Here is a 6000-nt window from a genome sequence, read left to right as displayed (position 1 = left end):
GATCCACCAAGAGCTTTATGCAATCACAATATGAGCAAAATAAATTGTTTACTAAAACTATGAATGAGCAATCTACCTTGTTGAAGAATATAGGGAATCAACTTGAAAATCTGAATAGGGAGATTTCGGGGTTGCAAACTAAACTTGCTAGTGCTGAAACCCGAATCTCATACATGTCTGCATCACAATCTTCTTTAATTAATAAAATGGCTGCTAAACCTGAGGATTTAGATGATAAAATTACTACTACAGCAAATGCCATTCAAGTTAGAATTAATGAGAATATAAGATTAATGGCTGAATTGCGTGCTAGGTGGGATAGAGAAGAAAATGAAAAACTAGCTAAAGAAAAGAATATAGCTAAAGTTTGGACTATTACCACCACTAGTAATGCTAATGCTACACATGTTGCTGCACCTCCTACTCATACTAATAAAAGAATTGGTGTTAGCAATGTTTCCACTTCTAATGCAAAGCGCGAAAAACTGCCTGAAACTGCTAAAACTGCTGAAACTGCCTGTGATAAAGCTGCTGAATTTTTTTCCAACATTGGGGATGATGATCCCATTGCTTTAGATTATAATGGTTTGAATTTTGATGATTGCCACATCTCTGAAGTTATAAAGTTCTTCCAAAAACTTGCTAAAAGTCCTAATGCTAGTGCTATAAATTTGGCTTTCACGCATCATATTACAAATGCTCTCATAAAAGCAAGAGAAGAGAAACTAGAGCGTGAAGCCTCTATTCCTAAAAAGCTAGAGGATGGTTGGGAGCCCATCATTAAGATGAAGGTTAAAGATTTTGATTGTAATGCTTTATGTGATCTTGGTGCAAGTATCTCTGTTATGCCTAAGAAAATTTATAATATGCTTGACTTGCCACCGCTGAAAAATTGTTATTTGGATGTTAATCTTGCTGATCATTCTACAAAGAAACCTTTGGGTAAGGTTGATAATGTTCGTATTACCGTTAACAATAACCTTGTTCCCGTTGATTTTGTTGTCTTGGATATTGAATGCAATGCATCTTGTCCCATTATATTGGGAAGACCTTTTCTTCGAACTGTTGGTGCTATTATTGATATGAAGGAAGGTAACATAAAATACCAATTTCCTCTCAAGAAAGGTATGGAACACTTCCCTAGAAAGAGAATGAAGGTACCTTTTGATTCTATTATGAGAACAAATTATGATGTTGACACTTCGTCTCTTGATAATACTTGATACACACTTTCTGCGCCTAGCTGAAAGGCGTTAAAGAAAAGCGCTTATGGGAGACAACCCATGTTTTTACCTACAGTACTTTGTTTTTATTTTGTATCTTGGAAGTTGTTTACTACTGTAGCAACCTCTCCTTATCTTAGTTTTGTGCTTTGTTGTGCCAAGTTAAGCCGTTGATAGAAAAGTAAGTACTAGATTTGGATTACTGCACAGTTCCAGATTTCTTTGCTGTCACGAATCTGGGTCCACCTCCCTGTAGGTAGCTCAGAAAATTATGCCAATTTACGTGAGTGATCCTCAGATATGTACGCAACTTTCATTCAATTTGAGCATTTTCATTTGAGCAAGTCTGGTGCCATTTTAAAATTCGTCAATACGAACTGTTCTGTTTTGACAGATTCTGCCTTTTATTTCGCATTGCCTCTTTCGCTATGTTGGATGAATTTCTTTGATCCATCAATGTCCAGTAGCATTATGCAATGTCCAGAAGTGTTAAGAATGATTGTGTCACCTCTGAATATGTCAATTTATAATGTGCACTAACCCTCTAATGAGTTGTTTCGAGTTTGGTGTGGAGGAAGTTTTCAAGGGTCAAGAGAGGAGTATGATGCAACATGATCAAGGAGAGTGAAAGATCTAAGCTTGGGGATGCCCCGGTGGTTCACCCCTGCATATATCAAGAAGACTCAAGCGTCTAAGCTTGGGGATGCCCAAGGCATCCCCTTCTTCATCGACAACATTATCAGGTTCCTCCCCTGAAACTATATTTTTATTCCATCACATCTTATGTGCTTTTTCTTGGAGCGTCGGTTTGTTTTTGTTTTTGTTTTGTTTGAATAAAATGGATCCTAGCATTCACTTTATGGGAGAGAGACACGCTCCGCTGTAGCATATGGACAAGTATGTCCTTGGTTTCTACTCATAGTATTCATGGCGAAGTTTCTCCTTCGTTAAATTGTTATATGGTTGGAATTGGAAAATGATACATGTAGTAATTGCTATAAATGTCTTGAGTAATGTGATACTTGGCAATTGTTGTGCTCATGATTAAGCTCTTGCATCATATGCTTTGCACCCATTAATGAAGAAATACATAGAGCATGCTAAAATTTGGTTTGCATATTTGGTTTCTCTAAGGTCTAGATAATTTCTAGTATTGAGTTTGAACAACAAGGAAGACGGTGTAGAGTCTTATAATGTTTTCAATATGTCTTTTATGTGAGTTTTGCTGCACCGGTTCATCCTTGTGTTTGTTTCAAATAAGCCTTGCTAGCCTAAACCTTGTATCGAGAGGGAATACTTCTCATGCATCCAAAATACTTGAGCCAACCACTATGCCATTTGTGTCCACCATACCTACCTATACTACATGGTATTTTCCGCCATTCCAAAGTAAATTGCTTGAGTGCTACCTTTAAAATTCCATCATTCACCTTTGCAATATATAGCTCATGGGACAAATAGCTTAAAAACTATTGTGGTATTGAATATGTCATTATGCACTTTATCTCTTATTAAGTTGCTTGTTGTGCGATAACCATGTTTATCGGGGACGCCATCAACTATTCATTGTTGAATTTCATGTGAGTTGCTATGCATGTTCGTCTTGTCTGAAGTAAGAGAGATCTACCACCATAGGGTTAAGCATGCATATGTTAGAGAAGAACATTGGGCCGCTAACTAAAGCCATGCTCCATGGTGGAAGTTTCAGTTTTGGACAACAATCCTCAAATCTCAAATGAGAAAATTATTAATTGTTGTTATATGCTTATGCATAAAAGAGGAGTCCATTATCTGTTGTCTATGTTGTCCCGGTATGGATGTCTAAGTCAAAGAATAATCAATAGCGAGAAATCCAATGCGAGCTTTCTCCTTAGACCTTTGTACAGGCGGCATAGAGGTACCCCTTTGTGACACTTGGTAAAAACAATGCATTGTGATGATCCGGTAGTCCAAGCTAATTAGGACAAGGTGCGGGCACTATTAGTACGCTATGCATGAGGCTTGCAACTTATAAGATATAATTTACATGATGCATATGCTTTATTACTACCGTTGACAAAATTGTTTCATGTTTTCAAAATCAAAGCTCTAGCACAAATATAGCAATCGATGCTTTTCCTCTATGGAGGACCATTCTTTTACTTTCAATGTTGAGTCAGTTCACCTATCTCTCTCCACCTCAAGAAGCAAACACTTGTGTGAACTGTGCATTGATTCCTACATACTTGCTTATTGCACTTATTATATTACTCTATGTTGACAATATCGATGAGATATACATGTTACAAGTTGAAAGCAACCGCTGAAACTTAATCTTCTTTTGTGTTGCTTCAATATCTTTACTTTGAATTATTGCTTTATGAGTTAACTCTTATGCAAGACTTATTGATGCTTGTCTTGAAGTGCTATTCATGAAAAGTCTTTGCTATATGATTCACTTGTTTACTCATGTCATATACATTGTTTCGATCGCTGCATTCACTACATATGCTTTACAAATAGTATGATCAAGATTATGATGGCATGTCACTCCGTAAATTATCTCGTGTTATCGTTTTACCGCTCGGGACGAGCAGAACTAAGCTTGGGGATGCTGATACGTCTCCGACGTATCGATAATTTCTTATGTTCCATGCCACATTATTGATGTTATCTACATGTTTTATGCACACTTTATGTCATATTCGTGCATTTTTGGAACTAACCTATTAACAAGATGCCGAAGTGCCGATTCTTTGTTTTCTGCTGTTTTTGGTTTCAGAAATCCTAGTAAGGAAATATTCTCGGAATTGGACGAAATCAAAGCCCAGGGGCCTATTTTTCCACGAAGCTTCCAGAAGTCCGAAGGAGAGACGAAGAGGGGCCACAGGGGAGCCAAACCATAGGGCGGCGTGGCCCCCCCCTTGGCCGCGCCGGCCTGTGGTGTGGGGCCCCCGTGCCGCCTCTTGACCTGCCCTTCCGCCTATAAAAAGTCTCCGTGACGAAACCCCCAGTACCGAGAGCCACGATACGGAAAACCTTCACTAGACGCCGCCGCCGCCGATCCCATCTCGGGGGATCCAGGAGATCGCCTCCGGCACCCTGCCGGAGAGGGGAATCATCTCCCGGAGGACTCTACGCCGCCATGGTCGCCTCCGGTGTGATGTGTGAGTAGTCTACCCCTGGACTATGGGTCCATAGCAGTAGCTAGATGGTTGTCTTCTCCCCATTGTGCTATCATTGTCGGATCTTGTGAGCTGCCTAACATGATCAAGATCGTCTATCTGTAATTCTATATGTTGCGTTTGTTGGGATCCGATGAATAGAGAATACTTGTTATGTTGATTATCAAAGTTATGCTATGTGTTGTTTATGATCTTGCATGCTCTCCGTTACTAGTAGATGCTCTGGCCAAGTAGATGCTTGTAACTCCAAGAGGGAGTACTTATGCTCGATAGTGGGTTCATGCCTGCATTGACACCGGGACAAAGGATGAAAGTTCTAAGGTTGTGTTGTGCTGTTGCCACTAGGGATAAAACATTAGTGCTATGTTCAAGGATGTAGTCACTAGTTACATTACGCACCATACTTAATGCAATTGTCTGTTGTTAGCAACTTAATACCGGAGGGGGTTCGGATGATAACCTGAAGGTGGACTTTTTAGGCATAGATGCAGTTGGATGACGATCTATGTACTTTGTCGTAATGCCCAATTAAATCTCACTATACTCATCATGATATGTATGTGCATGGTCATGCTCTCTTTATTTGTCAATTGCCCAACTGTAATTTGTTCACCCAACATGCTGTTCGTCTTATGGGAGAGACACCTCTAGTGAACTGTGGACCCCGGTCCAATTCTCTTTACTGAAATACAATCTACTGCAATACTTGTTCTACTGTTTTCTGCAAACAATCATCTTCCACACAATACGGTTAACTCTTTGTTACAGCAAGCCGGTGAGATTGACAACCTCACTGTTTCGTTGGGGCAAAGTATTTTGGTTGTGTTGTGCAGGCTCCACGTTGGCGCCGGAATCACTGGTGTTGCGCCGCACTACATCTCGCCGCCATCAACCTTCAACGTGCTTCTTGACTCCTACTGGTCTGATTAAACCTTGGTTTCTTACTGAGGGAAACTTGCCGCTGTGCGCATCACACCTTCCTCTTGGGGTTCCCAACGGACGTGCCAACCACACGCATCATCGGATCTTGTGAGCTGCCTAACATGATCAAGATCATCTATCTGTAATTCTATATGTTGCGTTTGTTGGGATCCGATGAATAGAGAATACTTGTTATGTTGATTATCAAAGTTATGTCTATGTGTTGTTTATGATCTTGCATGCTCTCCGTTACTAGTAGATGCTCTGGCCAAGTAGATGCTTGTAACTCCAAGAGGGAGTATTTATGCTCGATAGTGGGTTCATGCCTCCATTGATATCTCGGGACAATGTGATGAAAGTTCTAAGGTTGTGGATGTGCTGTTGCCACTAGGGATAAAATATTAGTGCTATGTTCAAGGATGTAGTTACTAGTTACATTACGCGCAATACTTAATGCAATTGTCTGTTGTTAGCAACTTAATACTGGAGGGGGTTCGGATGATAACCTGAAGGTGGACTTTTTAGGCATAGATGCATGCTGGATGGCGGTCTATGTACTTTGTCGTAATGCCCAATTAAATCTCACTATACTCATCATAATATGTATGTGCATGGTCATGCCCTCTTTATTTGTCAATTGCCCAACTGTAATTTGTTCACCCAACATGCTGTTTGTCTTATGGGAGAGACAC

Source organism: Lolium perenne, chromosome 5, assembly GCF_019359855.2.
Source record: "Lolium perenne isolate Kyuss_39 chromosome 5, Kyuss_2.0, whole genome shotgun sequence".
NCBI classification, from domain to species: Eukaryota; Viridiplantae; Streptophyta; class Magnoliopsida; order Poales; family Poaceae; genus Lolium; species Lolium perenne.
The sequence above is the reverse complement of the archived record's forward strand: the minus strand, read 5'-3'. Positions refer to the sequence as shown.